Source organism: Podarcis erhardii, assembly GCF_964252035.2.
Source record: "Podarcis erhardii genome assembly, chromosome: 1".
NCBI classification, from domain to species: domain Eukaryota; kingdom Metazoa; phylum Chordata; class Lepidosauria; order Squamata; family Lacertidae; genus Podarcis; species Podarcis erhardii.
Window position 1 is genome coordinate 5508713 of NC_138497.1, and position 26799 is coordinate 5535511.

At 45.2% G+C, this 26799-nt stretch overlaps 1 long non-coding RNA gene across 1 annotated transcript in view; it reads left to right on the top strand.

The window, feature by feature from the left end:
- The window catches only part of LOC309345321, a 45699-nt gene extending 26232 nt beyond the window's left edge, over positions 1–19467 (top strand). Inside the window, exons 2-3 of the long non-coding RNA XR_014158188.1 lie at positions 9129–9266; positions 19183–19467. This is a non-coding gene — a long non-coding RNA (uncharacterized lncRNA). The remainder of the gene's footprint in view (positions 1–9128; positions 9267–19182) is intronic.
- Positions 19468–26799: the final 7332 nt, after the last annotated feature.

A 26799-nucleotide genomic window follows, 5' to 3' on the forward strand; every position in this document is an offset into this window, starting at 1 on the left:
ATTTCCAGCATACAGTAACTGGAATTTTCTCTCTTGTGCACTCAGTCCTGAAGCAAAGGGAGCAAATGTAATCAAGGGCATGCCTCTGAGCATGTGCAGAGTATGGGCTTAATTTAAGGAGGAAATCTGTGACAAAAGGACACAGGGCAAAGCAGCAACTGGTACCCATTTAATAATAATAATAATAATAATAATAATAATAATAATAATAATAATAATAATTTTTTTATTTATACCCCGCCCATCTGGCTGGGCTTCCCCAGCCACTCTGAGCAGCTTCCAAAAAAATATTAAAATACTATAATACATCAGACATTAAAAGCTTCCCTAAACAGGGCTGCCTTCAGATGTCTTCTAAAAGTCTGCTAGTTGGCTTTATACCAGCCATGACTTCCCAACAACGAATCCAGAGGACTGTCATTTAGAGAGGATGCGGAAAATTTGATGCTAACAAAACCACCACCAACCGCCAGCCCCCGCCAGCAAGTCTAGCTGCTGACTTCTGGGCCAGCTGTGGATTCCAGGCCATATTCAAGAGGCTGCCATACAGTGGTACCTTGGTTCTCAAACTTAATCCGTTCTGGAAGTCCGTTCCAAAACCAAAGCGTTCCAAAACCAAGACACGCTTCCCCATAGAAAGTAATGCAAAATGGATTAATCCGTTCCAGTCTTTTAAAAACAATCCCTAAAACAGCAATTTAACATGAATTTTACTATCTAACGAGACCACTGATCCATAAAGTGAAAGCAATAATCAATGTACTGTACTATAAAATAAATAAGACAGTGTTGTACAGTGGTACCTCAGGTTAAGTACTTAATTCGTTCCGGAGATCCGTTCTTAACCTGAAACTGTTCTTAACCTGAAGCACCACTTTAGCTAATGACGCCTCCTGCTGCCGCCGTGCCGCCGGAGCACGATTTGTGTTCTCATCCTGAAGCAAAGTTCTTAACCCGAGGTACTATTTCGGGGTTGGGGGAGTCTCTAACCTGAAGCATATGTAACCCGAGGTACCACTGTAGATGATAAAAATTAAAATTTCTTTTTTTTCTTCCCTGCACTGATGATAGTCATTGTTTGGATGGGGGGCTTTTATCCATTTCCGCAGTCACACAATCAATCAATCAATCAATCAATCAATCAGTAGCTGAAGTGGGTTCCACACAGTCACAAAAACAAATGAACCAAAAAAGCCTCAAAAAAAATAAATGCAAAATAAGTAGCAAAAGCACCAAACTTAATCCGTTCTGGAAGTCCGTTTGACTTCCGAAATGTTTGAAAACCAAAGCGCAGCTTCTGATTGGTGCAGGCACCCCAGAAACAATAGCCGACAGCTGCATCAGACTTTCGGCTTCCAAAAAACATCCGAAAACTGGAAAACACTTATTTCCGGGTTTTCGATGTTTCATAACCAAAGCATTTGAAAACCAATGCACACTGACAACTGGGAAACACTGGCCTGCGAGTGCTCCAGTTAGAGAACAGCCTTGACCAAAAGTGTCATGGGCTTTGAAGACACTCGAACTCAGGACGCAAGGGAGAAACGTGCTAGGAGGAAGGCATGCTTGGCAAATCCACACCGTGATCAACTCCTGCCCGGAAACCAATGTCCCCACTGTGGAAGGACGTGTGGATCCAGAATTGGCCTCCACAGTCACTTACAGATTCATTGTTAAAACCGTGTTTATGGAAGACAATCTTACTCGGCTACGAGGGATCGCCAAAGAGAGAAGCGTATATATATGTTGGTTGTGGGGAGAGCTTAAGCCCCACAATGTCCCTTCTAGATTTCATCCAAGACTTGGAAGGAACTGGAGTTATTTCCATGCGTCCGCCAAGGAGCAGCAGCCAGCTTTTCGTTCACATTTTTTATTTAATCCCGCTGGCTTTGAATTCCTCGGCCGGTCTATATGAAGATTAGGAGCTCGCTGGGAGCGATGGAGAATTAAATGCGTTTAGGGGGAATTTAATCCTTTGTAAAAGGGTTTTGTTCACAGCATTCTTTCCTGTCTACAGCAACAAGTCTTCCTTCCTTGAACTTAGATGGCCCAGACACATCGGAGCAAAGCATTTCAGTGGATCTTTCTTTACTTTTGTCTTTTTTAAAAAAGAAAAAGAGAGAAAATATATGATTATCCTTAAAAGGAAAAGGGGGGGGGGGAAGAGAGAGAAGCCCTCCTGTTCCGTAGCATGGGAAAAGGTCAACTGTAGAGAACATTCTTAGGATGTAAAGGAATATCCACCACCCACAAGCATTTATAGTTTAAAAGGATTTGAGGCTGCAAGCTTGGGAAACACCTGGGAAAGAAACAGCATTTTGGTCATTATATACATGCAACGCCAGGTGGTGCTGGAGAGTAAAAAAATATATATGTGATTTTCCATAGTGTTTTTTTCCCCTTTTGTTATAACAATTTAATTTCTGGCTTATTTATAGTGGGGGGTTTTCCCCTGCGTGTAGATCCGCCCCTGCTTTTCAAAGTAGATCAAGAGTGGGGAATCCATTTCAGCCAATGAGCCACATTCCCTCAAAAGAGAATATTCTAGGGGCCACATGGCAGTCGTGGGCGGGACCAGTGGTTAAAGTAGGAAGATCAATGGCTGTGATTCTTTGCAGAGGCATTCAAAAACCAGCAGTTTCTGCACAGCCAGGAAAACAGGGATCAGTGGTGTGGGGGGGCAAGGGGGGGCCGTGGCCCAGGGCGCAGAATTCTGAGTGGGTGTGGGATGTAATCCACTGGGAGCAGACAAGTACAACATTCCTTGTAATGCTAGAGAAGACATGCGAGGAAATGTTTGGTCCAGCCAGTCGAAACTTCCCGTTCCTCCTGCATGGAGCATTCCTTCCTTTCGCATGTGATAGAAGGTGGGCATGATCTAACCTGTCCAGGTAACAAAACGACAAGTCACGCAGCACACCTCTCTCTTTTTCACTTCCTACTTTGTTTCACCAGCTTCCAGCTAGGACTGTAGCTTCCAGCTAGCAGAAGCACTGGGATTATTCCCCCATATGGGGAAGATCCACATGTACATATTTGTAACTAAGTCTGCCCTCGGGGATTCAACTATGAACCGATGTAAGTAAACTTCTTTTATTGACTATGAATAAGATCGTGGTGTCTTTATTCTTTTAAGAGGGATTTAAGGGAACTTGGGGACGTGGGTGGCGCTATGGTCTAAACCACAGAGCCTAGGGCTTGCCAATCGGAAGGTTGACGGTTTGAATCCCTGCGACGGGGTGAGCTCCCGTTGCTCAGTCCCAGCTCCTGCCAACCTAGCAGTTCGAAAGCTTCCCAGTGCAAGTAGATAAATAGGTACCGCTCCGGCAGGAAGGTAAACGGTGTTTCCATAGGCTGCTCTGGTTCACCAGAAGCGGCTTAGTCATGCTGGCCACATGACCCGGAAGCTGTCTGCGGACAAACACTGGCTCCCTCGGCCTATAAAGCGAGATGAGCGCCGCAACCCCAGAGTCGTCCGCGACTGGACCTAACGGTCAGGGGTACCTTTACCTTTACCTTTAAGGGAATTTACCAGGAATGTACAATTCAGTCTGAGACAGACTGAATTGTATAATAGTCAGAGGCTCACACGAGCCTGCAACCAGCTATCTGCTGTGCTTGTAAAGGGGAATGCAACCTGCTAAGAAAAGGAACTTGCTAGTGCAAGTTAGGAAGGTTGTTGTTGTTGTTGTTTAGTTGTTTAGTCGTGTCTGACTCTTCGTGACCCCCTGGACCAGAGCACCCCAGGCACTCCTGTCTTCCACTGCCTCCTGCAGTTTGGTCAGACTCATGCTGGTCCCTTCGAGAACACTGTCCGACCATCTCGTCCTCTGTCGTCCCCTTCTCCTTGTGCCCTCCATCTTTCCCAACATCAGAGTCTTTATCAGGGAGTCTTCTCTTCTCATGAGGTGGCCAAAGTCTTGGAGCCTCAGCTTCAGGATCTGTCCTTCCAGTGAGCACTCAGGGCTGATTTCCTTCAGAATGGAGAGGTTTGATCTTCTTGCAGTCCATGGGACTCTCAAGAGTCTCCTCCAGCACCAGAATTCAAAAGCATCCATTCTTCGGCGATCAGCCCTCTTCATGGTCCAGCTCTCACCTCCATACATCACTACTGGGAAAACCATAGCTTGAACTATACGGACCTTTGTTGGCAAGGTGATATCTCTGCTTTTTAAGATGCTGAATTATTAATAGGATATTAATAGACAATATATCCTCTTCTGCCACCCTGAACATTCCACAGTGTGCACAACCTGGCACCCCCATCACAGGCTCCCTCGCAGAGGCAGAGTGGCTGCCATGTTCTGGAGCCAAGCTACACCTAGGATGTGTGCACTTGGGCGGAACTCCCACCGATCGGAGCCCAGATTTCCCCCAGCCTATGCCAGTCCTTCCCTGGGGCATTCCTCCTGGCATCAGTCCTTGGACAAGGCACACGCCTCATGGCAGGAGCACAGAGAGGAAAGTCGTCCGCTCACCTGGGACCCGCCAGTGCCCGCCTTCACACTGCATGGCCAAGCAGAGGTGGCTTGAAAGGGTCAGCCCTTGGCAGCTTGGCCTGCTTTCCGCTGCCCTCTTCCTAGGTCTGCTGCAGCTGCGGCTCTGGCACTGCTGGGACAACGCCAAGCCCTCCAAAGAGTGCCAGCCACTACTGCTGCCAGGAGCTTGCCGAGGTGAGATGGGGAATGCGGCAGATGGCAGATGGCAGATGGCCTCCACGCGGAGAGGCTGTTGCTGGGATGCCACCAAGCCCACCCGTTGCCTCCCGCACGGCACCTGCAAGGAGGTTGTTGTTGTTGAGTCGTTTAGTCGTGTCTGACTCTTTGTGACCCCCTGGACCAGAGCACGCCAGGAACTCCTGTCTTCCACTGCCTCCCACAGTTTGGTCAGACTCATGCTGGTAGCTTCGAGAACACTGTCCCACCATCTCGTCTTCTGTCGTCCCCTTCTCCTAGTGCCCTCCATCTTTCCCAACATCAGGGTCTTTTCCAGGGAGTCTTCTCTTCTCATGAGGTGGCCAAAGTCTTGGAGCCTCAGCTTCAGGATCTGTCCTTCCAGTGAGCACTCAGGGCTGATTTCCTTAAGAATGGATCGGTTTGATTTTCTTGCAGTCCATGGGACTCTTGAGTCTCCTCCAGCACCAGAATTCAAAAGCATCCATTCTTTAGTCAGACACGACTAAACGACTAAACAGCAACAACAACAATACATCTAGGCTCAAATGCATTTACGGTAAGTTTTCCAAACACTGCTCACTTTTACTTCCAAATAAAGCATGAAAAATTTCTCCTTCCTTCTTTCCTTTTCTAAAAAATGAATCAGGCTCCAAGGGACACTTACATTCCCATGAAACAAGGCTGAAATAACATAGCTGAGCTTTGGGGGGCAATGTACAGATAATCAGCAAACACGAAAACATAAATTGTTTCTGGGCTGAGCTCCTTCTGTGTGGTGGAATCGTTCTGAGAGGCGTGTGGGTCTGATAGGGAACAGCCCAGCAAATTCCACCCTCCATCCCAACATAAGCAGGCAGACCGACTCTCCATCCCCAATTGGTCTCGCTTTGACCCTTAGGTTTTCCACCAAAAGAAGAGCGAACGAATTGAAACCTTCGAGCCGCTGGCCTGTGAAAGGTGATCTGATGATTAATTGCCCTTTTATAATTTTAGGAATTTCCCCCTCTGTTTTGGATCCCTCCAGTTGCACGGGGGAGGTTTCTTTGAGTTTGGCTGGTATATTTGGAAACGGCTAATAAACACCCGCTTCCTGTTTTCCTTGCCACCGTGGACATGTCATTAAAAAAGAGCTGGCTTACTCTTCTCAGCTGTTTGCACGGTTTGCAGACGGAACTAAGCTGGGTTTATGGCCAGCACGCCTTGCACCCTGCCAATGGGGTTTTCTCACAGCTATGCTGAAATGAGGCAGCCCTGTGGGACGCCAGGCCTGCTTTGAGACTGCGTTCTGCTGAGGGCAAAATTGAACTTGTGCACTGTTTGTTCTGAGCGCTTGAAAATTTCCCTTCCTACGAAGGAGAGGCTTTGGACGAAAAAGTGCATTTCCTTCCACAGAGTTCCCTTCTGCTTCTACCCAGAACTCCTGCTCAGGACACCTACACAAGCCAAACTCTCTCCCCCAAAACCACGGTTCTCCTGGCAGACCCTCCAAGTGCCCCTATTTTCCAGGGACAGTCGTCGATTTACAGAAGCTGCAGCGGTTTCCGATTTGATCCCGGAATGCCCCACTTTTCCTTAGGACAGGGGTCAGCAAATTTTTCCAGCAGGGGACCGGTCCACTGTCCCTCAGATCTTGTGGGGGGACGGTCTATATTTTGAAAAGAAAAAAAGAATGAATTATTGTGCCCCACAAGTAACCCAGAGATGCATTTTAAATAAAAGCATACATTCTACTCATGTAAAAACACATTGATTCCCGGACTGTCCGTGGGCCGGATTTAGAAGGCAATTGGGCCAAATCCAGGCCCCGGGCTTTAGTTTGCCTACCGATGCTTTAAAGGTAAAGGGACCCCTGACCGTTAGGTCCAGTTGCGGACAAATTTAGTATTTTGGAGCTCATCTCACTTTGATGGCCGAGGGAGCCGGCGTACAGCTTCCGGGTCATGTGGCCAGCATGACTAAGCCGCTTCTGGCAAACCAGAGCAGCACACGGAAACACCATTTACCTTCCTGCTGGAGTGGTACCTATTTATCTACTTGCACTTTGACGTGCTTTCAAACTGCTAGGTTGGCAGGAGCAGGGACCGAGCAACGGGAGCTCACCCCGTCGCAGGGATTCGAACTGCCAACCTTCTGACCCCCCCCCCCCCCCGTTTTTCTGAACATTTCCATTTTATTTCTTTAGTAGTGACATGTTTGCCACCTTCCTTTGGAGGAAGCTGTGGGATATAAACATAATGGATAAATTAATAATAAAACAAAATTTATAAACTTTCAAGATGTGTGCTGAAGATCAAGCCGGCTGAGAAGTTTCATTTATCTCTCCCCCCCCCCCCTGTTTGTTTCCAGAACGCCAACTCTGGCTCTGAATTCAGGAAAGTTCTAGCGTGAAGCTGGCACAGGCTGTTCCCACACCTGTCTTCCTTCCCCTGCGGAGGAGGAAAGCTGTCGGAAGGTGGAAAACATCATCCTTGCACAACTGGCTTTCTTAACATTGCCCCCCCCCCACAACCAGTGCCGGATTTACGTATAAGCTAAACAAGCTGTAGCTTAGGGGCCCACTCTCTTGGGGCCCCCCAAAAAATAAAGGGGAAAAAATGGATGTACATTTCCAAAATAAAATAAAATAAAACCTACATACAGCAACAGTGTTTTGTGTTGTGTGTAATGGGCCCCACCTGCTCGCCTGCTCCCTAAAATATCACTGGTTTGCTCATTTCTAAAGGAACTTTTGTTACTGCCAAATGCCAATGTGTTTGCATTATTAAACTTGTTATGAATAAAAAATCATTTTCAGTTAGAGCTTAATAATTATTTCACTATTAATATACATCTTCTTAATTCTATTTCACTATTAATATACTTCTTCTTAATTGTATTTCAGTTCAACAATTACTTTGATAAAATCCTGTATTTTTTGCTCTAAAAGACGCACCAGACCATAAGACGCACCTTGTTTTTGGAGGAGGAAAAGAAGAAAAAAAATATTCTGAATCTCAGAAGCCAGAACAGCAAGAGGGATCGCCGCGCAGTGAAAGCAGCAATCCCTCTTGCTGTTCCGGCTTCTGGGATAGCTGCACAGCCTGCATTCGCTCCATAAGACGCACACACATTTCCCCCTACTTTTTAGGAGGGAAAAGGGGAGTCTTATAGAGCAAAAAATATGGTAATTAAGTGATGAAGTTTTGTGGTATGTATTATAATTTATATGTTAAAATTAATAAAAAATATTATATATAAAAAAGGAAAGGAATGGCGAGGGGATCAAAATTAAACATAAGATCCTTAAACTTTGGCATAATTTTGGCCACAACTTTATTAAAATACAAACAATGTGAGTGGTTCCTTAGGCATTGGTTACAACTATCTGTCCCCGCCCAGGGACAGAACTGACATCCGCAAGCCTGCAAAGTCAGTAAGGGGAAACATTTTATGGGGAGTAGATGGAGCTGGGTACCAGACCCTCACCTCTCCCCAAATGTTCTCTTGCGTGGCCCTATCCCCCTTTACAGGGGTGCGGACAACAGCATGGTGAGCCCCTGGATTCCTTTAACGGAATATCCTTGCAGCAACAGCATTGGAGGGGCAAGCACAGCCAATCCTCCACCAACCATTTTTTTTTCTAAAACCAATGCCTATCTGCAACCTTACAAGTTGTGACGATTTGCTACGCAGTAGGCAAAAACCAAATAGCACCAACCAATCAGCCAAATGGACAAAATTCCTACCAGGCCCCTGCCCCAAGAGGAGACGACCCCATGACAGGCATAGCAAAGTCAGACACAACAAACACCCTAAAATTAGGGCGGGTGAGCAGGTGATCCAATGAGCGCAGTGAAAAGAGGAAGCTCAACGCTGTGCGCAGGGCATATACAGTGGTACCTCGGGTAACATACGCTTCAGGTTACAGACTCCGCTAACCCAGAAATAGTACAGTGGTACCTCGGGGACGCGGGTGGCGCTGTGGTGCAAACCACTGAGCCTTGGGCTTGCCAATCGGAAGGTCAGCAGTTCAAATCCCCACAATGGGGTGAGCTCCTGTTGCTGTGTCGCTGCTCCTGCCAACCTAGCAGTTCAAAAGCACATCAAAGTGCAAGTAGATAAATAGGTACTGCTCCAGCGGGAAGGTAAACAGCATTTCCATGTGCTGCTCTGGTTTCGCCAGAAGCGGCTTAGTCATTCTGGCCACATGACCTGGAAAAACTGTCTGCGGACAAATGCCAGCTCCCTCGGCCAATAAAGCGAGATGAGCGCCGTAACCCCAGAGGCATCTGCAATTGGACTTAACTGTCAGGGGTCCTTTACCTTTTTAACATCCCTTACATGGACCACTTAGAAACGCCATCTCCAACTCCTCAAAAGATTACATCAATGGCGTCTCCAAAATTTTTTACACATCACTTGGGAAGACAGGCGAACTAATGCCAGTGTACTGGACGAAGCAAAGATCACCAGTGTTGAAGCAAAGATTCTTCAACATCAACTTTGTTGGACTGGTCATGTTGTGCAGATGCCTGATGATCGTCTTCCAAAGCAACTACTCTATTCCAAACTTTAAAATGGAAAGCGTAATGCTGGTGGTCAACAAAAGAGGTTTAAAGACGATCTCAAGGCAAATCTAAAAAAATGGGAACAACTGGGAAACACTGGCCTGTGAGGGCTCCAGTTGGAGAACTGCCTTTCCCAAAGGTGTCATGGACTTTGAAGACACACAAACTCAGGATCATAGCTGTCAATGTTTCCCTTTTTAAAAGGGAAATTCCCGTATTCCGAATAGGATTCCTTGCAAGAAAGGGGAAAAGTTGACAGCTATGCTCAGGACGCAAGGGAGAAACGTGCTAAGAGGAAGGCACGCTTGGAAAATCCACACCATGATCAACTCCTGCCCGGAAACCCATGTCCCCACTGTGGAAGGATGTGTGGATCCAGAACTGGCCTCCACAGTCACTTATGGACTTATTGCTAAAACAGTGTTTATGGAAGACAATCTTACTCGGCTACAAGTGATTGCCAAAGAGAGACACCTCCATGCTCAGAGTTAACCCATTGACATTGATGAGTTTAAGTGATTCAATTCATTATTTCATGGGTCTACCCTGAGCACAACCTAGTTAGTAATAGTAATAGTAATAGTAATAGTAATAGTAATAGTAATAGTAATAGTAATTTATTATTTGTACCTGCCCATCTGGCCAGGTTTCCCCAGCCACTCTGGGCGGCTTCCAGCAAAAATTAAAAATACATTAAAATGTCACACATTAAAAACTTCCCTAAATAGGGCTGCCTTCAGATGTCTTTTAAAAATAGGATAGTTGCTTATTTCCTTGACATCTGGTGGGAGGGCGTTCCACAGGGCGGGCGCCACTACTGGGAAGGCCCTCTGCCTGGTGCCCTGTAGCTTTGCATCTCGCATGGAGGGAACCGCCAGAAGGCCCTTGGAGCTGGACCTCAGTGTCCGGGCAGAATGATGGGGGTGGAGATGCTCCTTCAGGTATACTGGGCCGAGGCCGTTTAAGACTTTAAAGATTCAAGCTTAGTTCTCCCCCCCCCCTTTTGGTTTTTCTATTTGTATTGTAAGGGAAGAATTAACGGCACGTGCCTTTACTTTTGGGCGTTTTGCTAATACGGTGGATTTTAAGGACTAAGAAGCAATGTTTACTGGAAAAATAGCAACTATGCCAAAGAAAGGTCATTTTGGCAGTGAACTTTCCAATGTTGCAACACGTCCGTAATGTTTTGAGGCGTTGATGTGACCTTGGAAATGTTACATCCCTTTTAGCTGTATTAATAATGCTAAATGCTACTCTTTTTTCGGGGGGGGGGGTGGAAGTTATAAAAAAGAGTTTGTTCTGGCCCTTTCTCTGCCTGATACAAAGTTGGAGGTGATAACTTGTCCTGCTTCGCTGTCAGGAAATTCACACTATATACGAATGAATATCCACTTTATTTGCCATGCTGCAGAATGGTTGTTTTTGATTTATTTGGTTTTTTTAAAAAAAAAACAACCAGACCTTGAGATTCTTCTCAAGCACTCGTCTGGAAAAAGAGCAGTTCTTAGGAAAGAGACAAAAAAGCCTTCACTGTTTGCATACTTCAACAAGAGGGTGCTGTCTTTTAAAAAAACGGACAAGTCAGAAAAAGAGGGGGAAATAATTTCTGGTAACTTCATTCTGGAAAGAGGAGATCACCTCACCCCATTCAGCTGCTTCGATCAGTGGAACTGGCATTGTTTTGTGTTTTAATTTGTTGGAAGCCACCTAGAGTGGCTGGGGAAACCCAGTCAGATGGGCGGCATATAAACAAATTATTATTATTATTATTATTATTATTATAAAACAGGGGCCACCTAATACAGATTCCACATTTGTAACAAATCAACAGATCAAAAAGTACAGTGGTACCTCGGGTTACTTACTCTTGGAACTCCCTGCCTATTGACAACAGCAAGGCCCCTTCGCTATACTCTTATTGGCGTATGCTAAAAACATTTTTGTTCAGACATGCCTACCCAGAATGTTGATGTGAGATTTACGGTATGCCAAAGTTTAAGGATCTTATGTTTAATTTTGATCCCCTCGCCATTCCTTTCCTTTTCTATATATAATAATTTTTATTAATTTTAACATATAAATTATAATACATACCACAAAACTTCATCACTTATTTTTTTTTGGGGGGGGGACTTCCATCAGCACCTCTGATGATCTACCGTTTTGACCACTTCTTATGCATGTCTTAAATTCATATTGCCTTTAATTATTTTAACTAACCATCCTCCCCCTTATACACTTTTGCAATAATTCCAATAATACTCCTTGCAAAACTTCTTGCAATCCTACAAACATAGTCTGATCATCACAAATACTTTTCAAATAGTCTGTAAATTTACTCCAGTCTTCTGTGAATTTCTGGTCCCGCCAGTTTCGAATCCTTCCTGTTTATCCAATTCTGCATAGTCCATTAATTTCATCCTCCATTCTTCTTTCGTCAGTAGTCCTTCCTGCTTCCAGTTTTGGGCCAATAACATTCTTGCTGCCGTTGTTGCATATAAAAACAACTTACATTCCTTTCTATTTATGTCACTTCCTACAATACCCAGTAAAAATGCTTCTGGTTTCTTTATAAATGTATATTTCAGTATTTTTTTCATCTCATTATATATCATCTCCCAGAAGCTTTTCACCTTTTTACATCCCCACCACATGTGATAAAATGTTCCTTCTTTTTCTTTACATTTCCAACATTTATTGCTAACTTTATACATTTTATTTTAGGGCATTGCACGCAGTAAATTTTAAACCTTCTTTCCGTGGTTTTACCCAATCACTCAGCTGTATATTATACCCAAAATCTTTAGCCCAATGAATCATAACTGACTTTACCTGCTCATCCTTCAAATGCCATTCAAACAGCAATATATACATTTTAGACAAAATTTTACAACCATTACTTAATATCGGCTCTGGATCCATTCCAATCCGGCTTCCGCGCTGGTCATGGGACCGAGACGGCTCTGGTCGCCCTAACAGATGATCTCCGCAGGCAGCTGGATCGAGGCGGGTCAGGGCTGCTGATTCTTCTAGACCTGTCAGCAGCCTTCGACATGGTCGATCACGAACTCCTGGACCACCGCCTTGCCGACGTGGGGATTCAGGGCACAGTCCTTCAATGGCTGCGCTCATTTCTCTCTGGTCGGGGACAGAGGGTGGCGCTTGGGGGGGAATTGTCATCGCGCCACTCCTTGGTGTGTAGTGCCTCAGGGTGCGATTCTCTCCCCGATGCTTTTTAACATCTTTATGCGCCCCCTCGTCCAGCTTGTCCGGAGTTTGGGCTGGGCTGCCATCAGTATGCCGATGACACCCAACTTTACCTGTTGATGGATGGCCATCCTGACTTGGCCCCAGACACACTGACCAGATGTCTGGAAGCTGTGGCTGGATGGTTACGTGGGAGCCGGTTGAAGTTAAATCTTCGCTGCGAGATCACATTCATCCGGTACTATACCAGCTGCACTGGCTCCCGGTGGAGTACAGGATCAGGTTTAAGGTGCTGGTTTTAACCTTTAAAGCCCTATACGGCTTAGGACCCTCGTACCTACAGGACCGCCTCTCCTGGTATGCCCCACAGAGGAACTTACGGTCTGCAAATAAAAACATCTTGAAGATCCCAGGCCACAGAGAGGTTAGGCTGGCCTCAACTAGAGCCAGGGCCTTTTCGGCCGCGGCTCCAATCCAGTCTCACAAGAGACCAGGGCCCTGCGGGACTTGACATCTTTCCGCAGGGCCTGCAAGACAGAGCTGTTCCACCAGGCCTTTGGTCAGGGCGCAGCCTGACCCCCCCTCCTCTGGCAATCTGCACAGAATTTTGCTTAGTGGTTGCCATCAATTTGATTTTAATTAATTTTTATAATGAAATGTTTTTAGAATCGGATTATTTTGATTGTTGTTAGCCGCCCTGAGCCCAGCTTCGGCTGGGGAGGGCGGGATATAAATAAAATTTATTATTATTATTATTATTATTATTATTATTATTATTATTATTATCTCTAATTCAAACTTTGGCCTACTTTCATCAAATCCTTTTTCTCTCGCCTTTCCTTTCCTGCCTTTCCGGTGTCCTAAAATGCACCTCGAATATTCAACTTCGAGGACGAACGCTAAGGAGATCTGCAGTGTTTTTCTATTCAGGGGAGGCTCAGCAAAAGGGATTTGTTCCCTCGTTCAAGGTCTTACCTAATTGCCATATTTGGGCTCAGCATGGAATGTTCCCCGCAGGTTAAAGGGGGGGGAATGGAGAGGGAAATGGTCTCCTTTGCTGATTGACTCACTGGGCTTCTCAGCTGGGAGTGTGCGGTTTAGCTTCCTTGCCCTGGACATCGGGGGTGGGGGTTATTGTGGTAGGCTTATGCCTTATACTGTAAGCATCTCGGGTCCGCTCCTGGCGCAGCTCCCTCTTCTCTATTAGCTTGTGGCGCTGCAACCTTAGGAGATCTGCTTTGCGTATTTCTGTAATTCTGCGCAGGTGGAATCCATGATCTCGTACAGGGGTTGGATTGTTGTTGTTTAGTCGTTTAGTCATGTCCGACTCTTGGTGACCCCCTGGACCAGAGCACGCCAGGCACTCCTGTCTTCCACTGCCTCCCGCAGTTGGGTCAAACTCATGCTGGTACCTCCGAGAACACTGTCCCACCATCTCGTCCTCTGTCGTCCCCTTTTCCATCTTTCCCAGCATCAGGGTCTTTTCCAGGAAGTCTTCTCTTCTCATGAGGTGGCCAAAGTCTTGGAGCCTCAGCTTCAGGATCTGTCCTTCCAGTGAGCACTCAGGGCTGATTTCCTTCAGAATGGAGAGGTTGGATCTTCTTGCAGTCCATGGGACTCTCAAGAGTCTCCTCCAGCACCAGAATTCAAAAGCATCAATTCTTTGGCGATCAGCCTTCTTTATGGTCCAGCTCTCACTTCCATACATCAGTACTGGGGAAAATATAGCTTTTACTAAATGGACCTTTGTTGGCAAGAGGGGTTGGATAGGATTGCTAAATCTCCCTTTTCCTTTCCAGGGGGCTGGCAAGAGAAGAGTCCTCCACACCTGCCTGCCCCCTGTCCCCTTAAAAACAGTACTTTTGCCTTGTCAGGATTCAGCCTCAATCTGTTAGCCGCCATCCACCCTCCAACCGCCTCCAGACGCTCACACAGGAAAGGCAACCCAAAGGGAAAGGGATGTAGTTCAATGGCAGAACATTTGCTTGGCATGCAGAAGGCTCAGTCTGCAATGGCATCTCCACATAGGAGATGAGGAAATATCCTGCCTAGAGGAACTGCTGCCAGTCATGTATACAATACTGAGCTAGCTAGACCAGGGGTCTGACTCAGGATAAAGCCATTTCCTACGTCCCTTATTTTGGGGCCCTCTGACTTCTTTTTCCTTCCAAAAACAGAGAGAAGTGCACGGCTTAAGCACTTAAAAACATGTTTATCCTAACATATAGTTTGTGCGGCCTTGAGGACATCGTGTCGGCTAAAGTACTTGGGGCACTTTGGCAGAAACAGGCCCAGGCGGAATAGCACAAAATGACAATAACAAGGATTATGTCAGCAGGCAAGCAATTCCTGCTGGAACTTTGCACGTGGAAGGAAGAGAAGAAGAAGAAAAACCACCACCCAAATTGCAACAGGAGAATCTTGTCAAGCCACTGGAATGCTTGCTGTGCACCACATGGGTGGCGCAACACCGTGGGTGTTCTCTTGTGGCCGAGCGAGGCCAGCCTGTTTCGCTTCTGCTGGTGAGTCCCCTTGGGTAAGATCTTCACAAGGCCCCAGCCTTTAGGGGAGAGGCTTTGATGCCTCGCCTTTTGCTCTTCCTCCAAGCCAAGGGTGGCGCCGGTGAGCAGGTGTGTCTGCAAGAAGGTTCCACGGTTCGACCACTGTGTGGTAGCCAAGATGGAAACAGGAAGGTGATCTTGCTGCTTGAATGGCATTTAAAGGACGAGGAGGTTAAGTCGGTTATGATCCACTGGGCCAAAGATTTTGGGTATAATATACAGCTGAGTTACAGATAGGTAGCCGTGTTGGTCTGCCATAGTCAAAACAAAATAAAAAATTCCTTCCAGTAGCACCTTAAAGACCAACTAAGTTAGTTCTAGGTATGAGCTTTCGTGTGCATGCACACTTCTTCAGATACACTGAAACAGAAGTCACCAGACCCTTCTATATAGTGAGAAGGTGGGGAGGGGTATTACTCAGAAGGGTGGTGGGAATGGGTGATTGGCAGATAGATACATGTGTATCTGAAGAAGTGTGCATGCACACGAAAGCTCATACCTAAAACTAACTTACTTGGTCTTTAAGGTGCTACTGGAAGGAATTTTTTTATTTTGTTTTGAATACAGCTGAGTGATTGAGTAAAATTATGGGAAGAAGGTTTAAAATTTACTGCATGCAATGCCCTAAAAGAAAATGTGATGAAAATGATGTATAGATGGTATATTGCACCTGTCAAGTTAGCGAAAATGTATAAAGTCAGTAATAAATGTTGGAAATGTAAAGAAAAAGAGGGAACATTCTATCACATGTGGTGGGAATATAAAAAGGTGAAATGCTTCTGGGAGATGATATATAATGAGATGAAAAAAATGTTGAAATATACATTTATAAAGAAACCAGAAGCATTTTTACTGGGCATTGTTGGGAGTGATATAAATAGAAAGGAATTTAAGCTCTTTTTATATGCAGTAACAGCAGCAAGAATATTACTGGCCCAAAAAATGGAAGCAAGAAGAATTACCAACGATTGAAGAATGGAGGATGAAGTTAATGGACTATGCAGAACTAGATAAACTAACAGGAAGGATTCGAAACCGGCGGGACCAGAAATTCACGGAGTAAATTTGCGGACTATTTGAAAAGTATTTGTGAAGATCAGACGAGGTTTGTAGGTTTGCAAGAAGTTTTGTGAGGAGTATTATTGGAAGTATTGCAAAAATGGAGAAGGGGAAGGATGATTTGTTAAGAGATGTAAAGGCAATATAAAGTTAAGAAATGCATAAGAAGTGGTTAAAATGGTGGATCATCAGAGGTGCTGATGGAAGTCTAAAAAGATTGTATAAGTGATAAGTTTCGTGGTACATTTTATAATTTATATGTTAAAATCAATAAAAATTATATATATATATATATGTATATGTGTGTGTGTGTGTGTGTGTGTGTGTGTGTGTATGAAGCAGGAAGCTGATCTTTTCCTGGTGGACCAGACCGATGGTCCTTCAGCACTGAACCATGGTTGAGTGGGACATCTGCACCAACTTTTAAGTGTAGTGAACACCAACTAAGATTAAGAAAAGCCCTGTTGAATCAGGCCCAGTGTTGACCTAGACATTTAATCGGCATTTCATTGAGAACCATGAATGCCAGAATCTTACTTTTCAGCTCAGCAACAGCGCATCTCCATTGCACGTAGAAGGTTCCAGGGCCGACAGCAATAGGTTAAATGGACCAATGGTCTGATCCTGCAGGAGGCAGCTCCATGTGTTCATTGTAGGTTTAGAAGACAGCTGAGGGGGTGTCGGGATGTCCAGGACCGAGGCTGGCTCTTGATTTCATCACCATCATGCATAATAGTTCTATGCTGCTAAATATGCAAAATCCCTAAGACGCTCCCATGAAAGACAGTGAGATAAGTAGAACAAGAAAAAAAAATGTATGCACAACATCTAAAACCAAAAATGCAAATAAACGCAACAGGAAAAATACGAGCAAGCAACCCACACAACATTTGGTTAAATATCAATAAATAAGAAAGCAGAACAGTGTGAAGGCTCTTACAAGCCCAGGATTGCTTGCTTCTGCTCGGGAGGGTAGGACTCGAACCCATGGCTTCAAGTTACAAGAAAGGAGATTCCATCAGAACATCAGGAAGAACTTTCTGACAGTAAGAGCTGTTTGGCAGAGGAACAGACTCCCACGAGAGGCGGTGAACTGTCCTTCCTTGGAGGTTTTTAAGCAGAGGTTCTACGAAGATTTAAAAATGGAAATGTGAACCAACACATCAGGAAAAAACAGAGAAGCCGCCAACACAACATTTGGTTAAATATCAATAAATAAGAAAACAAAACAGTGTGAAGGCTCTTATGAGTCCGGGATTGCTTGCTTAGACAGATAGGTATTTAAAGGTAAAGGGACCCCTGACCATTAGGTCCAGTCATAGCCGACTCTGGGGTTGCGGCGCTCATCTCGCTTTCCTGGCCGAGGGAGCCGGCACACAGCTTCTGAGTCATGTGGCTAAGCCGCTTCTGGCAAACCAGAGCAGCACATGGAAACGCCGTTTACCTTCCCGCCGGAGTGGTACCTATTTATCTACTTGCACTTTGACGTGCTTTCGAACTGCTAGGTTGGCAGGAGCAGGGACCAAACAACGGGAGCTCACCCCGTCGCGGGGATTCGAACCGCCGACCTTCTGATCGGCAAGTCCTAGGCTCTGTGGTTTAACCCACAGCGCCACCTGCGTCCCTGATAGGTATTTAGGAGGCATATAAAACAGCACCTGGAAGGGTGTTTGACCACTGGCCATGTGGTCTGGGGCAGATGAGAGTCTAACAATAGCTGGCGTCGCACATGTTCCCTATCCCTGGTTGAGAAGAGAAACCCATCAACAGATGGGATTTCTGAGGACTGGTTGAAAAGCCAAATTAGCAAGCAAGCAAGCAAAATATTCCTGCTCCTCCTCCTCCTGATTCTCCGACGGAGGAACAGACCTGCTCAAAGATCTACACGCCGGGTCAATAAACAGACTTTAATTGCAGAGAGGCTCAGCCAAAAGAACCCGCAGTAGGGTTAGAAATAAACTCCTGTAATATATTCGGCCCTGCTCATGGGAATATTTAGATGTGTACACGAAGAGTTATAGGCAGGATTCTAAGAAAAACTAATAAGAACCCACCATCTCTCTCTTTTTTTGCCCTCCTACAGATGGTGGCATTTAAAGCCCAAGTTGCTGTTCAACCACCTTTTCGCCTCCGGGGAGATACTCCTTGCTCTCCTGAGAAGACAGCAACTTCTGCAGGAAATATGGACCACCGGCAACATTTCCCATGATTATTTAACTAACATGGGTCAATATTTATTTATTCTTTGGGATTTTCTAACCAGCCCTGCCCCAAAGGCTCGGGCTGGCTAATTACAACACACGCAATTGAAAGCAGATTTTTGAAAAAGTGTAAAACAGAAACTCACTGAAGGGCTTCGCATGCTGCTATTTTAATGGGGACATGCAGAGGCTTTTAAATCTGGATTTGGGCGGTGGCGGGTTTGGGGTTCTGGACTGGCAGAACTCCTCGAAAATGAGGCAAATGTATACAAGGGGGCGCCTTTTCCCTTTAAAGAGCAGTGCCCCCCCCCCAAGAGAAGAGTGAGTCATATGTTGCATTGCCATCAGGAAAATACCTTTTAGTTTTGACAGGACAGTAACTGCGGCTACTTTATGGTTAGAGATAGCTGTGAATCAAGAAGTTGTTTCTGTATGCCACAACGGCAGCTAGGGTTTTATTAGCCCAGAAATGGAAAGATGAGAAGACACCAACCAAAGAAGAATGGAAAGAAAAACTGATGGCATATACTGAACTGGCCAAGCTAACCGGGAAACTCAGAGACATGGACAACAGAGACTTCAAAAAAAGACTGGGACATTTGCAGGGAAACCAAAATGCTTGTTTACAAAGCTATTGTACTACCAACCTTACTGTATGCATGTGAAACATGGACCACTTACAAACGCCATCTCCAACTTCTCGAAAGATTCCATCAACAGTGTCTCCGAAAAATCTTACACATCACTTGGGAAGACAGGCGAACTAATATCAGTGTACTGGATGAAGCAAAGATTACCCGTGTCAAAGCAATGATTCTTCAACATCAACTTTGTTGGACTGGTCATGTTGGGCAGGTGCCTGATGATCGTCTTCCAAAGCAACTACTCTATTCCGAACTTTAAAATGGAAAGTGTAATGTCAACAAAAGAGATTTAAAGACTGTCTCAAGGCAAATCTAAAAAATGTAGTATAAACACCGACAACTGGGAAACACTGGCCTGCGAGCACTCCAGTTGGAGAACAGCCTTGACCAAAGGTGTCATGGGATTTGAAGACACTCAAACTCAGGATGCAAGGGAGAAACGTGCTAAGAAGAAGACACGCTTGGCAAATCCACACCGTGATCAACTCCCGCCCGGAAACCAATGTCCCCACTGTGGAAGGATGTGTGGATCCAGAACTGGTCTCCACAGTCACTTACGGACTCATTGTTAAAACCGTGATCATGGAAGGCACTTTTACTCGGCTAAGAGTGATCGCCAAAGAAGAAGAAGAAGAATTTACAAAAATATATATAAAGAAATGGACTCACTAGCAGGGTTTGATTAAGCACTGACAATTAACAATATAGAAATTAAGATGTAAAAATTGGTAAACCGTAAAGTCTAAGGGGAAAATATGATCACAAGTATGGTACAAAAATGATAATAATATAATAACATGTAAATTAAAGATTGCAATATTAAGTAAATGAAAACAAGCAGGGGGAAGCAAAGACTTAAGAACCAGAAAAGGAAGTTGGGGGGTTGAGGTTGGGGTGGAATGACTTTGTATTTTGTTTTCAAAACAATGTAGATTGCGATTGATAAAACTGTAAAATTTAATAAAAAGTATTTTCAAAAAAGAGATAGCTGTGAATCCTGCCTTGAGTCCTCTCTAACCCTACAGTTCTAGGATGCTAGGAAATGCTTCTGAATGCAAGTTCTTGGAAACAACAGGAGTGGAGAATTGAAGCGCTTGAATCCTGCTTTCGGGTTTCGCTTGGGCATCTGGTCGGCCACTGTGAGACCAGGATGCTGGACTAGCATGGGCCACTGGCCGGATCCAGGAAAACTCTTTTTAAGTTCTTATATTCTTAACTTATGGTTACCAGATTTTTTTCAATAAATACGGGGAGTAGCAACAGGGAGTCAGTAGAGTGGATGGTGAGGCAAAAGACTCTGGGCCCAAGCACAGAGGCATATTGCATAAAGGTTCAAAGCTCTTCTTTCGCACCCTGCGAAACATAAATGCGTAGAGTTTTTTAAAAACTGGGCAACGCCTCCCCCAATCAGTCAAAACTGTTAAGTTGTGGGTGAACATATCAGACGACACAGCAATTCCTCAAACAGCTCTTGTTTATTCACAGGCCCAGAAGAGAACTGGGCTGAAGGGTTCAGACAGCCTGCTTATATAGAGCTCAACTACAAAGCAACAGTAACAACTTTCTGTAACTATCCAATCACTGAACATCACTTTCAATTCCTTATTTGCATATGTGGACCTGATTGAAAACTATCTACAGTATCCCCCTGCAGGCCCAGGGTGAGAACTTCAGTACATAACAAAAACAAAGGGGGAAGGGAGCAGGAGATCGCACAAGACACATCCTATGCGCACAAGACACATCATATGGGGACTTCTGGCAAGGAAAAATGGCGGGCGCCACGGCAGCAAGCAGCTCCTGAAGCCAGCCAGAGCCAACTGTGCTGCCAGGCTGGCTCTGGGCTGCTGAGGCTGCCGCTGCCACGTTTCCCGCAGACAGATTTGCAAATCTGGGGACTGTCCCTGGAAACCGGGGACGTCTGGTAACTCTGTCTTAACTGGCTGTTGAGGCAGAGACTTCTGAGAGTGGGTGTTGTGCTGATTTTTCAGGAGTATGTGTGTGGTTTTAAATGGTTTTCAGCTGCGCTGTTTTCCTAGAAAAAGAGGTGCCGGAACTTGCTATGAATGGTGCCTACCTGAGAGGTGCCGGAACTGAGTTCCAGTGAGTTCCAGCTGAAAAAAAGCCTTGGTTTTCAGTGCTATTTTTAATAGGGTTACTTATTTGTGTTGTTGTTGAAAAAAAATATTTATTTTGATTGCGTTCTTTTAGCTATATTTGTTTTAACGCATGCTGTGGGTCCCAGGAGAAAGGCAGGATATAAATAAAGATAGAAAATAACGCCTGTGGACCATACTTTTCCAATGCCAGGCCTATAGGCATTTGTCAGCAGGCCTGGATCATTTCAAAGTATACGCCCAGCCTTTCCTAGGTCTTATGGGTGAATAGAGTTGCCAGGTTAGGAGCACCCCAGACCCCGAGAATTCAAGGCCCTGTTAGTTAATTTGTTTACAATAATTTTTTTTAAAAAAATGATTTTTATTAATTTTACAACATACACAAAAAACAAACAAACATAACATGACTTCCCCAAACCTCCCCTTCACTGCATCCTTATTTTAAAATTTTTTAAGCAATCTTTCATCCCTTTTTATATTTAATTCTCTTTAAAGTTTTTTTTTTCTAAATTTCAATTTTTACAGCTGTAATTCTTTATATCCAATCCCTTGACATCTTAACATTCCGAAATTTTACAACAATTTTTAAGATAGATTTTAAATTTTTTCCAGTCTTCTTCCACTGTCTCTCTCTTCTGGTCACGGATTCTGCCGGTCATCTCTGCCAATCCCATGAATTCAGTCACCTTGGTCTGCCATTCTTCCAGAGTAGGTACTTCTTTAGTCTTCCAATACTTCGCCAAAAGAATTCTTGCTGCTGTTGTTGCGTACATAAAGAATGTTCTATCTTTCTTTGGAACCATTTGGCCCACCATGCCCAAGAGAAAAGCCTCTGGTTTCTTTATAAATGTCCACTTAAGGATTTTCTTAATTTCATTATAGATCATTTCCCAGTAGGCCTTAATCTTTGGGCAGGTCCACCAAAGATGATAAAAAGTTCCTTCACATTCATTACACTTCCAGCAATTGTTATTGGGCAAATGATATATCTTTGCAAGCTTGACTGGGGTCATGTACCACCTATAGATCATTTTCATTATATTCTCTTTCAAGGCACTACATGCCGTAAATTTAATACCTGTGGTCCATAACTGCTCCCAGTCAGCAAACATGATCATGTTTGTTTACAATAATTTTGTTTATGCTCCAGAAATGATTTCAAATGATAACACTTTGGAGGTCCCAAGTCGCAAGGTGGTTAGATTGGTCTGTATTTTAGAATCATAGAATCATAGAATCATAGAGTTGGAAGAGACCACAAGGGCCATCGAGTCCAACCCCCTCCCAAGCAGGAAACACCATCAGAGCACTCCTGACATATGGTTGTCAAGCCTCTGCTTAAAGACCTCCAAAGAAGGAGACTCCACCACACTCCTTGGCAGCAAATTCCACTGTCGAACAGCTCTTACTGTCAGGAAGTTCTTCCTAATGTTTAGGTGGAATCTTTTTTCTTGTAGTTTGGAACCATTGCTCCGTGTCCGCTTCTCTGGAGCAGCAGAAAACAACCTTTCTCCCTTCTCTATGTGACATCCTTTTATATATTTGAACATGGCTATCATATCACCCCTTAACCTCCTCTTCTCCAGGCTAAACATGCCCAGCTCCCTTAGCCGTTCCTCATAAGGCATCGTTTCCAGGCCTTTGACCATTTTGTTTGCCCTCCTCTGGACCCGTTCCAGTTTGTCAGTGTCCTTCTTGAACTGTGGTGCCCAGAACTGGACACAGTACTCCAGGTGAGGTCTGACCAGAGCAGAATACAGTGGCACTATTACTTCCCTTGATCTAGATGCTATACTCCTATTGATGCAGCTCGGAATTGCATTGGCTTTTTTAGCTGCCGCGTCACACTGTTGGCTCATGTCAAGTTTGTGGTCAACCAAGACTCCTAGATCCTTTTCACATGTACAATTTTAAATTGTCTTCTTGCTGTTATGTTCCCCTATTATGTTTTTATTGTAATTTATTTTACGGGTGTTAGCCGCCCTGAACCTGGCTCTGGCCAGGGAGGGCGGGGTATAAATATTTTATTATTATTATTATTATTATTATTATTATTATTATTATTATTATTCCATTCTTAGCAGCGGGTATCTTTCCAAAGCTCCCTAGCAACTGGCCATCACCCAAAACCACCCACATGTACATTGGGAGATTGGGGGGGGTGCACACTAATTTTTTTACTTGTTATTGCTACTTTTTCTTCTGGACTCTTGTGCCCCTAATAATTCTGCACCCCTGTGGCCCCACCCATGCTGCGCCACCGACGTCTTTTCATCTCGTGGCAATGCAGGTTGATCACACCCCTCGAGTGTTCGATGCGCCAGCACAAACTCTGGCCCCTATTTGGGGGTCTGGGGTGGCTATTCAGAAGCCCCAGAGCTGGGTTTGGAAATGTATTGGGAGTCCCTGGACACAGAGACCTTCGGTTCAGCTAAAGTTTTCCTGGAATGGAACCAAAGAGCAATTCCGTTTATATCTCTGGTTTGTTGCTAAAACAGTTCGGCTGGCGTGCCTTCATGTCCTATTCCCCTTTTTTAAAAAATGAAGTATCTGCATTGCAAAACCATGCGGTGGAGAGGAGGAAGGGTCAAAGGTGGCGTTTGTGAAGGTTTTTTGTTGTTATTATTAAAAATGTAATCGATGTGATCACATTTCAAATGTTATGGTTTTACCAGTTGCAGGAGATGAGTCTGTAATATCACATGGGTCATTAGAAATATAGCAGGAGATGGGTCATTAAAACACAGCAGGAAATTACAGAGTTCTGGAAAACCCAGAATATGGGTTTTCCTTGTAAGGTGAACATGGGTCTCCTGCAGTGGTCTTTTCAAACACAAAATAAAACTCTAAGGCATCAAGTGGCAAATATTCCTTAATTCTGTTAGTCATGAAGTGGGGAATAATAATAATGTCTTCCCCACCTATTTCATAGAATCATAGAAGAAGAAGAAGAAGAAGAAGAAGAAGAAGAAGAAGAAGAAGAAGAAGAAGAAGAAGAAGAGTAGTAGTAGTAGTAGTTTGGATTTGATATCCCAGTTTATTACTATCCTAAGAAGTAGTGGGTGGCGCTGTGGGTTAAACCACAGAGCCTAGGACTTGCCAATCAGAAGGTTGGCGGTTCGAATCCCCACAACGGGGTGAGCTCCCGTTGCTCGGTCCCTGCTCCTGCCAACCTAGCAGTTCGAAAGCACGTCAAAGTGCAAGTAGATCAATAGGTACCACTGTGGCGGGAAGGTAAACGGTGTTTCCGTGCACTGCTCTGGTTCGTCAGAAGCGGCTTAGTCATGCTGGCCACATGACCCGGAAGTTGTATGCCAGCTCCCTCGGCCAATAAAGCGAGATGAGCGCCACAACCCCAGAGTCAGTCACGACTGAACCTAATGGTCAGGGGTCCCGTTACCTTTAAGGAGTCTCAAAGCGACTAACATTCTCTTTTCCCTTCCTCCCCCACAACAAACACTCTGTGAGGTGAGTGGGGCTGAGAGACTTCAGAGAAGTGTGACTGGCCCAAGGTCACCCAGCAGCTGCAGGTGGAGGAGCGGGGAAGTGAACCCGGTTCCCCAGATTACGAGTCCACCGCTCTTAACCACTACACCACACTGGGTCTCAGTCCAGTCTAGTCCTGCCCCCTGCAATGCAATGGGGTGTGATAGCTCTGTGTGTGTGCTCACTGCTGACATCAAGAGAATGGGTGGGGAAAAGGGTTAACCCCCCCCCCCAAAAAAAATGAAGTTCTTAGGCAACACCTGTGGGCAAGAGTGTGGCGACCAAACATGACCTGAGAGGCTATAATCAGTTTGCAAAAGCAAAAAAAGTTTTTTAAAAAATAATAATAATAATAAAAACGTCAATGGGAGATCAGTGAATGCATTTCCATTGATAAATGGCAGTGCTTTCCCCCCCTAAAAAAATGTTTAGGGGTATACTCTCATTTTCCTACTCATATTGAAATACTGCCCCTCAATGAGGCCAAACCTAGATTCACAAAATGTTTAGGGGGTATGCTTACCCCTGTGTCGTTGTGCCCCCCCCCCGGAAAGGAAAAGCGCTGATAAATGGCGAAAGCGTAATAGCAGCTATGAGAAATTGAAAGCACATTTTATGTGAACGACTCTTGGGGAAGGAAGAAATAAGGAAGATAAAAAGGAAATAATGATCACATGGGGAACGAAACCAGAATACGAATGTGCACCTTAACTTGTAACTTAACTCAGGGGAATATCACACAAGATTAGAGTTAGCTGCAAATTAGTTACTGCTGAATTCTACATCCCCTTCTCCTCTGCCTGTATTTCTATCCATTTCTTTACAAACACACGCATACCATCCTCACCGGCTGCTTTTCAATTTATTTGTTTATTTGATTCACACCCCACTTTTCCTCCAAGGAGCTACAGGTGGCAGGCATGTTGTTTTTTTAACTTCCCCCATTTTATCCTCACAAGAACCCTGTGCGGTAGGTCAGTCCACAAGGCAGTGGGTTCACCCAGCGAGGTTAATGGCCAAGAGGAGATTTGAACCCTGGTCTCCCGGGTTCTAGTCTGACACCCAAACCATTCCATCACGTCGATCTTATTCACCGTCGGTTTTCTCCCTCTCATTTGTCTCTGAGATGACTTAAGTTTACAGTGAGGGGAGAGGCCCCTTCTGCCACCGCCAAGATCACTGGTTTCTCTGATTCAGGACAAATTCCCTCCCCTAACCTCAAATCAGTCAAATTGCGAGAGCAAAGCCTATTTTTTTCCTCTGCGATTTGCAAAACCAGAAAGCAGAGGTACTCGAGACCACAATATTTATATTCCTACACTCCCCCCCCTCCAAAGTGGCAAGAATAGGGTTTAATGGACTGTTTCTAATCTTTAAATGAATTACAGGTGGAAGCGCAAATTTGAGCGTGGTGGACCCAGGCAAATGAGGCTTGTGAGAAACTTGACCTAGGAATTAAACGTCTACCGCCACGGAACAGATTATTTTCGTCCCAGCGAGGAAGCCAATTTTTCAGTTTCGCTCCGGGATGCTTAGGGGGCTATATTTAGAGAGCTCGAGGAATAATGCCTTTGATTCATGATGTTTTCGGCAAGGAGGGTTGGAGTTTCCCAGAGGTAGTGCTCTTGATCCTTTAAAGCAGTGTACTTTCAATGTGTGGGTCTCACCGGGATTCCACCAGGGCCACCGCATGGAAGAAAACAGCCTGGCATGGCATGGCAAGGAGCAGGTGTGTTTGAGCAATGGAGGGAGCTGGGTGGCCGGCTTGGCTAGGCCAGGAGCAGCGGCTAAAGAGAAGCCTTTGGTTTTCTGGATCTGTATCCCTCATAAGCCAGCCCTTGTTGGGGCTGTGGCTGAAGGCCACATTCAGAACTGTCTTTTCCATAGGGCTTAGTGGTGCGTTGCGCCAGGGCACCAGCCTCTCAGGGGTGCCCCAGCAAGTGGGGGAGCTGAGCGGCTTTACCGGTGGCCTCCCCTTTCCCTGCACGCCCACCATAAGGCTGGCGGGCGTGCAGCTTCCCTCCCAAGCCTCCTCGGGAGGAGAGCGATCCCCGCAGAGGCTTAGGATGGAAGCTGTGCCCCGCCAACCACATGGCTGGCAGAGACGCAGCTTCCCTCTCAAGTCTATGCAAGGATCGCTCTCCTTCCGAGGAGGTTTGGGAGGGACGCAACTTCACTCCCAAGCCTCCACGAGGATCGCTCTCCTCCTGAGGAGGCTTGGGAGGGGCGCAACTTTACTCCTGAAGTTCAGGATCCTGAATCTTCCCAGGAGCAGGAGGAAAGTATAGATCTGGAACAGTG